Below are 12073 nucleotides of genomic sequence, written 5' to 3' on the forward strand. Positions count from 1 at the left end.
TTCACTGTGACATCATAATGTTGTGCATAAAACGCTTTTCTGGTCATTACTCAGCGTCATATCTCAGGAGCAGAAGAGGAGACATTTGCTCAGATACTGATTGGTGACTCTAATCTTAAAACTGTGCTGATTGTACAGATTTCTGTGTGAAGCATCCATGTTTTGGAATTTGTAGCTTCTTTGCAGCAATATCCATATTTGCATTTCAACTGTCACAACTACATATGACTCTGGATGTAAACTGTAAGTGAGTCTTGACTAGTTTGCAGAGACATACAACAGTGAGGCAGTAATTGTAGTTTATAATGATGGTGTTTCTGCTCTTTGCTGCAGTTTGAACATGAAGAAAGTCACAGATCTCAGATTCAAGTGAAATATATATATTTTTTTAAAGGATGACAATCCATTGCGAGTCGACGCTGACTAAACTTTCTCTGTCTGATGCCTTCAGAGAGTCAGAGGCTCAATTTAAAAAAAAAAAAAATTGGATCTCTGTGTGTATGAGACGTCATCACCCTCTGAGCCAGAGATCAACAATGAAGCTTTGAACCTTTGAGGCCTGAACCTCCGACTTCTTATAGACGTAACTAACACCTGGGCTTACTGTGCGTGTGCGTTTGTGTGTGTGTGCGGGTTACATAAAGCACTCAGAACTCTTTGGAGAGAGAAAAGTAGAACGTTAAAACACACACAAACACACACACACACACATAAGAGAGAAAGACATTCATTTGTGATGAGTCACAAAGTGAGTAAAAGAGCAAAAACTCTGATGACAAAAAAAGTTTCAAAAACGTAAAGAGATCTGAAGAACTGCTCTCTGCATCATCTGTGGAGATGTGTGAATAAGAGGTGACAGAGGAAAAGATCAATGAAGGGAGAGCGAGAGAGGAAATGAGGAAGAGCAATGATTAAGAGAAAGGATAGTAAAGAAAGGTGAGACAGAGGAAGGTAGCTAATGAGGCAAAAGGAGAAAAGGAAGTCGGACTGAAATAAGGAAACAAAGAAGGAAAAAGGAACAAAGAGAAATACACAATCAAGAGAGCAAAGGCACAATGGAAAAGGAAAAATGAATAAATTAATACATATAATTTCTGGCTACACCTATCTGTTAAATTGCTGCTTTTTGAGACTTTACCATCATGGTCCTTACAGCTTCATTCAGACAGTATTTGTCACCTGGATATTTTTTCATTCATTCATTCATACACTTGGTATGACTGAAACACATGGAGAGACTGTTGATCAGATTATTAAAAGGGTTTTTATGACCTCTTTCACACCAGTTGCACCATGAGGGGGTAATAGTCTTTATACATCAGTCCTTTTAACACCCTAAAATTGTTTCTTTCACAGTGTTTCCTGGTTTATGAAACTGATTTTATTAATTTTTCCTGTCCTTTTTTGTGTTTGTTCAGCAAGTTCTCACTCCCAACTCGTCCGATACTCCTGCTTTGTCAGTGGACGTCGGCATCAGATGCCAATGCGTAGAGGCGCCCTTCGTGGCAGTATGAAACGCAGTGGGCGGTGGCTGTTTCTGACACTGCCAGTAACTACTGTAAAGAGCAGGAAAGTCCCACAGGGCAGGTTAGAAGGGAGGTGGATGGGTCAAACAAACTTAGAACTTTTTCCTGGGTTAGTGAATTGAGCATTAGCTCAGCAAGGACACAATGTCAAGCTCAGCTCACATCCCACTTACATCAGCTGATCTCAAAGAGTCCAATCAACTGATGGATCAGCTGACTAGTGGAAGGGAGTCAGCTGATCATGACTCCTTTCTATGCAACAAATTGGTGAATCTCATTTAGGGCGCCCTATTTAAACTGCTATTGCCTGCCCACTGTTGCTGCTTCCTCTGCAAGCCACTCTGCAACCCGCCTCCACCCCAGCTCCTCCTGTTAGTGATGTGTCGGTCGCGAACGAAACGGCTCATAGAGCCGGCTCTTTGAAGTGAACGACGGGAGCCGGCTCCTGGTTGGGAGCCGCTTTGTGGTGTTTTTTTTTTTTTTATTCTGTTCAAGCCGCATGTGATTGGTCAATATGTGTGGTGTCGTCTGTGTCCGCGGTGAGCAGAAGGGGGAGGGGCGGGGGTTACAGGCACACACAGCACAGTGAGCACATGAACAGGAAGGAGGGAGACAGGGAGAGAAAGAGAGCAGGCACTACAGAGAGAGACAACATGCTGGAAAGGTAAAAAAAAAAAGTTGAGAAAATGAATACAGCAGGAAAAGCAGTAAAATTTACATTAGTAATTTATTTTACACATAATTTTATATTATTGTTGGTAATAAATTAATTTAAGCAACAAAAATCTGAGGAGCCACTTGGGAACCGAAAGAGCAGGCTCTTTTTAGTGAGCCGAGCCAAAAGAACCGACTCTCTAAAAACAGCTGGAATTCCCATTACTACCTCCTCCTCATGCTGTGTCTGACATATCAATGTCACTCTGTTTATCATTGATGCTGGCTCTTTCCTGTTCCCGGTGGGTCTCTGCTGCTGCTCTCTCCACCTTAGGTTTTCACGTGGAAGGGCAGAGAGATGTGCTCTCTCTGTCTCAGGCTCTCTGTGTAGGCCTAGGAAAGGCAGTGAGGTCCCAGAACAGACCCATACCGCCAAATATAATACTGCAAATGGAAATGGTTTTCTCTGACTAAGTAGCCCTGACTGAAATTAAAATAATATTTTAATAACAGCTTAGTGTGCTAGTATGTGTAGCCAACACATTCTCCTCTCAAACCGTCACATGTGCTTTGTCAGTGGCCTTTCACATTTACATTTTATGTGCTAGGTATCCTCCTGCATCTGATGTTCCAGGATGCCGCAGCCAACACAGAAAGTGTAGGGTTTGTTGACCCAGCCACCTCCCTTTCCACTCACCCTATAGAGACTCTCCAGCTCCCTATATTACATCATTACCAGCAGTGTTTCATGCTGATGCCATCCAGCAGCGTATCACAACACAGTGGAAGGTTCTATCCGGCCATGTTACAAATTGACGTCGCCAAGGAATGTATCATACTGCCAAGAAAGTTGGCTTTTATCGTCTGTGTCTGACACCAATATCACTGACAAAGTGGCAATATTTGATGACTGTAAGTATGTTTTTAAAAGAGAATTTAAGCATGAACATACCTGTCAAGTTTTGGATTTCAAAATAAGGTAAATTTTCCGGCGCCCTCCCACCACCCCAACCAAGCTCCAGTATCCCTTACATTTTAAGACAGGTGTACACAGAGGCGGTCCTGGCTAGTTTTACGCCCTGGGTGAACCATCCCTCAGCGCCCTTACTTATTCATCCTTCAAAAACAGCATCAATAAGTGATTAACATAGGGGGGATAAAAAAAATAAAAAAATAAAATAAAAATCAACCAGCCACCCTCCTCCCCTGACAAGTAAAGAGGTTTGTGGGCCGTTACCTGCCACAAAGACAGAAATGTGAACGGCTCGTTTCTCCTCTGACATGCCACATACCTGTGTACCGCCACGGCTCGGTTGTCCAGGTACTACTGGGCAGTCATGACACCAACGAAAGAGGAAATTACTGGACCTGGAGTCGGACTTCTCTGTCGCCGGTAAGCCGTTATCTTGCGCCGCAGAGCACTATGAGCCTCCGCCATATTCCTGTCTGTGACCCCCGTTCAACCCACAACTGCCAGGATTCTCCTTTCCTTTCTGCTGCTGGTTGAAACGTGATAATAGGGGCACCCCAGCGCCCACTCCACTAACTTGATGTGGAAATGAGCAGTAGTCTAGAAAACTGGCGAGTTTCACATAGATTGCGCCCTGGGCAGTCGCCCACATTGCCCATAGCAAAAACCGTCCCTGGGTGTACAGGAAATCTAAAATAACCACTTGTCAACCAGACCCGCTGTTGACACTAACCTTGCGACAACTGCCACCCAGGCTACTGCAGGTGGCAGTTCTAGCGAGGCTAGTGACAGAGTTCAGTTTGGAGAGGCAGAGGAATGTTTTTGTTTTTTTTTAATTATATTATAATACGGGAGATTTACAGGAAAATACTAATACAGGAGGATGGCAGGAAAGAGGGGTAAAATACGGTAGTTTCCCAGCCAAAACGGGAGACTTGACAGCTATGAGCATGAAATGAGCAGAAACTGTACATTTCCTGTAAAAACAGAACTGTATTTTAGAAATACACAACACATGAATGTACTGAACAAGTGACACGCCATCCCTGAAAGTCCAAAACTATTTGACGAGTTGAGATGAGAATGATGAGAATTGTATTGTTTTAAAAACTAACACTTGTCTCTTCAGTTAATCTTTCTGAGATTGCTTCCATTTTTTCACTGTTAAAGTTTTGTAGGGGAGTTTTTTTTTCTGCTCATAGACTGGTCAGATCGTAAAGCCCCCTTTAAGGCACACTGTCATCTGTGACATTGGGCTATATGAATAAAACTGACTAAACTTTTTTGTACTAAAACTGTCAAACAGTTTCAAACATTTCAATTAAAACTATCCTGTTTTTCAGGTGTTGTGGTCAGAGAAAAGCAGACACAAATCTAGTGTCATTGCCAAAAATAAAATAATAAATAAATAAAGAGAGAGAGAGGGAGGGACAACAATTATGTCCTTGCTGTCTTTATGTTGATTTGCTCATTTAGTTCAGAATGAAAAGTAATCAGGCATTGTTTCAGGTCCGACCTGTAAGACTGCTGTAACATTACATTAGATTAATGTAGAGGTGCATGTAGAAAAAGAAAAATGAAGAACAGAAAGAAAAGTAGAAAAAAGAGGCAAAAGAATGGAGACAGAGAGAGAGAGAGAGAGAGAGAGAGAGAAAGGTCAGTGGACGGACAAATGAGCAGAAACAACAGAGAAAAGGAAGAGAGAGAGCAGGAGATGAGAGGGAGCTGACAGGTGAAGACGGGCGATCGATGCCAGCCGAGATCACAGAGACAGGTGGACCATACCTGCAGTGAGTCATCGCTCTGTGTGTGTGTGTGTGTGTGTGTGTGTGTGTGTGTGTGTGTGTGTGTGATGAAGTGAAGAGAAGAAGAAGAGGCGGTGGCGGTGGTGGTGGTGGCGGCGAGGGAAACCTGTTGTGCGTCACTGCTTTTACATCCCTTTTCCTCTGTTTCATCTCTCTGTGCTACTCCAGGGAGATGGTATTTCAACTGCAGGTTAAAAAAATGGATGAAGTTTTCCACCAATAAAGTTTCTACCTCAGTGACAAATTTAAACCTTCAAATTAAAAGCAAATGAAAGAAGCTATAAATTAAAAGCTGAATGCAGATTTAAGTTCCATTCAGACAGGAGAAATGTTGTGCAGTGGGTGGGGAGGATATTACTGAAATATTTACCTGTAATTATTTATACAGACAGTCACACACTACCTACGGCTCTTTCTCCATGCCTGTGCTTTTATTGTTAATTACTTGTAGGTTACTAATGTTACATTACCCATAAATTAAGCGATACAGTGCTGGACACAGACAGGTAAAAGCCTGTCGACCCCTCCAACATAAGACACCCTGACTCAAAGAGGATCTAAACCCCCAAACCACTTTTCCAATTGAAATCTAATGTTTATGTGTGGGCAGCTAGTGGTTTTGTTGATTGATTCAGCTCCGAATCTTGACAGTAACAAATGTAAAGTGTTTAGATACTTAATTAGAAGTTCACTGTAGAATGTAAATACTATATACTGGGTTATAAATATGTACAGCAACTGTCATTTTTTGTCTCTTTGTGGTCATTTTGCAACTCTTTGTGGTAATTTTGTCTCCTTGCGGTAATTTTGCATCTCTTTATGGTGATTTTGTGTCTCTCTGCAGTAATGTTGCTTCTTTGTTGTAAATTTGGATCTCTTTGTAGTAGTTCTGTGTCTCTTTGTAGTTTTGTGTTATTTATGGTAATTTTGTGTCACTTTATGGTAGTTTAGCATTTCTTTACAGTAATTTTGTTTCTCTTTGTGGTTGTTTTGTGTCTCTTTGTGGTAATTGTGTGTCTCTTTGTGTTTTGTATTTTGTGTTGTGTCACATCCGTGGGGTTATTGGGTTGTTTTGCATCTCTTTGTATAGACTTAGAGTGTTTTTGTGGTCATTTTACATGTTTTTGTGGGTTATTTGGGTCTCCTCATGGTTATTTTGAGTCTCTTTTTAGATGTTTTGTGACTATTTGCAGTAATTTTGTTTTTCTTTCTACGAGAAGGGCAGCAGACCCTCCACAAACAAAGAAATATTTGGAAAATGAATGTGAGTGATGTGAAATATAAACAGGTTGTAGGTAAAATCTGCTCAACATGCTCTTTTACAGGACACTAGTTGGATGCTGGGATCAAACCTGTGACCTTTTCCTTCTGAGAGGCTTTTTACAGCTTCATTTTCAGTGAGAGAAAGAAGAGATTTTGTGTTTTCACACAGTCTGAGTGCCCAGCTGTGAAACCACATCATTCTCCTCATGGTTTCCTAACTACAGTTTGTCTTTCCCTTCCCCACCCTCTCTGCTTCTCACATAATTTCCCCTGTTCCTTGTCATGTTTGGACAGATTGCATACGGCGGTTTGGCCTAAATGCATGCTGTGGTCAGGAGGTTTCTCAACACTTCTCCCTCTTCACCAACAAGTGCTGTTTCTGAGAAATGCGTCAGTGCTGAGGATGAACACGCTCATGCACACGACACTGATAATGATGATTATGATGATAGAGTGCAGTGACACAGGAGAGGCTCAGTACAAATATCAGTTAGTGTGTACAAATCATCCTGCAGAGTCATGGTGGGTGTGGAGTTTTGTGACGGTCCGGCCAAACCACCAATGTGGGCGTTAAGACCGTGACGGGACCGAGTCTGCACTGGGAAAACCAGGACCTTTTACCCAACTGAGACACAGCCCAGTCGCACTGAAATGAGCTGAAATGAGCTGAAAGATGATGGAAAGAACAAGAGTGGAAAGAGTCAGAGGTGTTTGGATATGAAGGGTTTGTAAAATCCAGATGAAATGAGGCTGATGGGGACAAAAGCTCTGAAACTCTGATATGGTGTTCAGATGGTCTAAAGGTCGAATGACAGTTTGCATGTCTTTGAAGAGGCCACATGATGTTTGTGTCAGTCTTCTCTGGACAGAAAACATACGCTGACACTCAGTGGTATAATCAGGACTGTCTGTCTCCATTTTGGAGCATATCAATGAGTTGTTGTTTTTTAAACTGGTCAGCCTGTTTTTTAGCAGTAAAAGTACTGAGACAAACATACATGGTTACAATTTAATTTATTTTTTGGAGAAATTTCAATATCAAATTAAAGTGTGTATATGTATTCCTTCCAGAGTCATTCCCATGTTTTCTATTCCCTGAACAGATTAGGTTTATTTCAAAACAATGAAAAATCATGACTAACCTTAGACAGGACAGGGTGGCCAGATTAGTTCTTATTGTTCTTTCTGGGCTAATGTATGCAAGATGCATAAACAATCATCACGGCTAACTGTTGCAGATAAATGAAAATCTGGTATCCTATTAGTTATACATGATGTCATTTGGAATATACACCACACTTTTTTTGTGAAAAACTAGCGTTCACTGATTTTTGTCAAAGGTATAATGTGCATCATGTGTGCACTGGTCATCTAGTGGTGCCAAGTCCGCAAACTGCTGCTCCCCTCCATCATCAGACAAACCAAAAGTAGATTTTCCTTAAAATTGTCATATAGATACAGAATCTTATATCCTCCTGAGACTGTGTGTACTCATATGAGGACATCACATTTTGGGTTTACTTGACCTTATACTTCATTCTGCTTAACTAAGACCTGTTGTCTTCGTGGGTCCATGTCATTGGTTCGACAGCCCATTAGTCCGACTGTCCGTGGTGCTTAACGGCACGCGGCGGGCGTATGGTGCGCCGCGACCGGCTTGAGGTGGAGCAGGCTCACGGCTTATGTGTTTGTCACTTTCTTTTTCATTTTAACCCACACCATGATCTTTTCCTGACCCTAACCAAGTGGTTTTTGTGCCTAAACCTAACCAGACCTTAACCACAGGGCATCATGATGATTTCGGAACGGACTTAGGAACAATGAGTTTAATATGGTCGGAACAATGGGATGTCGAACCAATGGGCTGTCGAACCAATGGGCAGTTCCCGTCTTCGTTCAGGGGACACTTTTTTGTGCCATCTAGTGGTAGTGAGACCACAATACACCAATCCATGTAAAAACAAGATGGCAGCCATCTCTGCCAAGTCAGTCTGCAGCTGATCCCGACACAAAAGTGGACAAGGTCCACAACCTGATCACATTTTATGGTCAAAACTTGTTTATTTATGATTAATAATGCATGTAGTTTGATAGGACAACAATTATTATTTTGTTTGAAGACACTGGGACTTATTATTACTTATTATTGTCCCGATATAGGACATTTGGACTTTATTGTTGTCTCGTTTGAGGACACTGGGTCTTTATTATCCTTTCATTTGAGCACATTTGGACTTTATTTCTGTCTCGTTTGAGGACATTGGGACTTTATCATTGTCTCATATGAGGAGATTGGGACTTAATTATCGTGTCTTTGAGGACGTTGGTGTTATGTCATAGTAACTTATTACTTTGTATCAGACACACGAGGACGCTTTTGCTTTCTGGTCTCAACGTGAACGTTTAGGTAGACAGCAGGGCTTGACGCTAACTTTTTTCCCAAGGAGCACATGTGCTCCTAAGTTGAAAAAGTAAGGAGCGCACAAAGAACTTTAGGGGCACAATGTAAATTGATCAAATAATGTGTTTTCCGTAATAAACGTGATCCAAATAGACATTTACAAGCAAAATTATTTAATGAATTTGTATACAAAATGTACAGAAAGGTAAAATCATCAAGTTTTGAAAAAGTATTGCAATTTAATTTTGTCTTTAATGTTATTATCTTATATATATTATCTTTGGAATATGATTATCTTATATAATGTTATGACTATCCTAAAACATTCTCCGGGTCCTCTGAAACTCTGCATGTTATGACTATCCTAAAACATTCTCCGGGTCCTCTGAAACTCTGCAGGACTTAAGCCTCTTTCACACAGAGCTTTCGCGGCGCCCACCGTGGGGTAGGGCGCAGAGGACAGGATTTGGGGAAGTACAGGCTCGCTCAGGAGCTACAGCTCCATGGTGACCGCTTCCAGGTCTACTTCAGGCTCTTCTCTGCTATTGGACGCGTGGCGCCGAGGTGTTGTCACAGTGCATTGCGGTGAAATTAAAAAAATTTCAATTTGAGCGAAGGCTGGCGGTGCGCAGGCGCCGTGACATGCACCCCCTCGCGTGTCGCTCAGCTCGGTGGCAGAGCAGTGCGCTCTTGCGCCGCGGTAGCACATACACAATGAATGGGTTCGTCAGTGGAGGTCTGCGCTTTGCGCGCTCTGTGTGAAAAGGGCTTTATTTCCACCCTGCCCAGCAGCGGTACCGTGGCGAACGGTCCGTAAAGACCTCTACACATGATCAGCTGTAAAACCGCTTTGCGCTGGCTGTCCCATTGTTTGTCTATGGAGAGGGCAGCAACGCCTGACAAAGCGGCACCGCTACCCTTGGCGTCACGCACCGCTCTGATTTTCCGCCCGAGTGCTGTGCTCAGAGTTGAAATTATTTGAACTACAGGGAGAATGGAGCAGGCTTCCCCGGAGATCCACCCGGTCCATCTCCTCCACACTTTGACTTATTTCCACGCTGCCGACAGCAGGACTTATATTCATTGTGCTGACAGTGGCTTGGAAAACCGCCCATAACCGTGTCACACGGGGAAGAGGGAAGGCGGCTGGAGTTCCTCCAACATTTGCGGTTAGAGTATCATGTTTTTTTATTGACAAAAATATAGGCTGCTTCGGCTGATTTTTTTATGCGCACATGTGCCCCTAAATATTTTTTACAGTTCGCACGCACCTATTTTTAGTCGCAAATGCGAGTGAAACGCTCGCACTGTCGAGCCCTGGACAGAAAGTAATGTCACTGTAAAGGAACATTACACCAACTATACTCTCACAGTCACACCCTTTCTGAGTAAAATGATATTGTTAATGTTATCACAGTGCAACTCTGTGGTTTAATCACATCTTTTACAATACCTTTTTTCCCATTCCATTCATTCAGACTTAGAAATTATTCAGAAAATATTCCAGGCTGTAACTCAAACTTTTTCGACTGAAATAAAGCCAAACCAAAACTTGTCCTGTTCTACCAAACATTTAACTTAACATTTAACATTTATTATGTTAAACTTTTTTTCTTTCCCTAACTAGGAAGGTGGGGTGGACTACCCATTCCTTTTGCTGAGTGAGAGGATTTATTCTGCCCCGTGCTGTTCACTCAGACACCTGAGTACCGTCTATCTATTTCAGTTCAAAGTCTTTAAGGTATCTCAGGGGATTTCTCTTTTTGGTGGGATACCGCCTTTCTGCAGCACACCTCCTTGGAGGCGTAGAAACTTGTGAAGCTAGAACATGGACGGGTGCAGTGTCCTCTGGCGGGACAGGGCTTGGTGGGTCCACACGTTCAGCCCCAGCTTCTGGTAAGGTGATAAGATGGCCACGGTTGCGATGGAGGATACCTCTGGGGGGTCTCGATAAAGTAAGAACGTGGTGACTGTCACCGTCCCTGCCGCCAGTCTGAGGATATCTGGGGCTGGAAGTGGTATGAACAAAACCCCACTCAGAGGCGAACTGGTGAAACATGGCTGCCAAAAACTGAGGCCAGTTATCCATCCTGACCTCAGCAGGTATGCCGTGCCGCGCAAATATTGACTTGAACTGTTCAATTACTGCGGCTGCTGCGGTGATGCTCAATTTGGCGATTTCAATGTACCTTGAGAAGTATTTGTACAATGTACCCATTTTTCTCCTTGCTGTTTGGCAGGCCTAAATGGGTTTGCCTGTGCTTTGATGCTGTCCACATTGCAAGGATGGCTGTCAGACTTGAAGTTATTTTTGAGCAAGTCTTGTTGTTTCTTAACAAGCTCACTCTGGCAAATCCTTGTGACCGCCTTTTCCAACGTCAGCTCCGAGTCCAGTTGCAACTGTTCTGAGAGTCTTTTATCTCTTATTCCAACAATGAGTCTGTCTCTTATCATTTCACTGTGCAGAGCACCATAGCCACAATGCTAGGCTATGTAAAGCTGTGATGAAACAGTCTGCAGTTTCTCCAACCTCTTGTCGTCTTTGGTTGAACTTTGCACGTTCAAAAATCACATTTCTACTCACGACAAACTGTGCATCCAGCCTGTTTTTCAGCATGTCCTACTCACTCGCCTCCTCCTCCTCCAACAGGTTCAGCGCCATCAATACATCCTCGGCCTTGCCACCCATTGTGTAAATCAGTGTATTAACTTGATTTTCATCCGGCTTCAGTTCTAGCCCTGAGGCTATCCTGTACCTCTCAAAGCGGCAAATCCACTTTGGCCACTCTTTGGGCTTTGTAAAGTAGAATTTTGGCGGTGGAGTTATTTGGAAATGCTCCATGTTGCTGGACGGGGGAGGCGCCAGAGATGGGACCAAGTCACACATGTGCAAGTCTCAAGTAAGTCTCAAGTCTTAACCTTCAAGTCTCAAGTAAGTCTCAAGTCATTTTTTCTTGGGCAAGTCAAGTCACAGGTTATGTCAAGTCAAGTCAAGTCAAGTCCTGTCCTGTAATAGGTCAAGTCAAGTCCAAGTCAAGTCACCTTATTATTGTAATTTTACCTGCAGAATCTCAATCAATCAATCAATCAATCAATTTTATTTATAAAGCCCAATATCACAAATCACAATTTGCCTCACAGGGCTTTACAGCATACGACATCCCTCTGTCCTTATGACCCTCGCAGCGGATAAGGAAAAACTCCCCCAAAAAAACCCTTTAACGGAGAAAAAAAAACGGTAGAAACCTCAGGAACAGCAACTGAGGAGGGATCCCTCTTCCAGGAGGAACAGACGAGCAATAGATGTCACACAGAACAGATCAACATAATAAATTAACAGTAAACCGTATGACACAATGAGACAGAGAAAGAAAGAGAGAGAGACAGAGAGAGATGCAGGACAGATGGTAATGACAGTAGCTTACAACAACATTAATGAAAGTAATAATATTAT

Source organism: Epinephelus moara, chromosome 11 (assembly GCF_006386435.1).
Source record: "Epinephelus moara isolate mb chromosome 11, YSFRI_EMoa_1.0, whole genome shotgun sequence".
In the NCBI taxonomy this organism is placed as follows: domain Eukaryota; kingdom Metazoa; phylum Chordata; class Actinopteri; order Perciformes; family Serranidae; genus Epinephelus; species Epinephelus moara.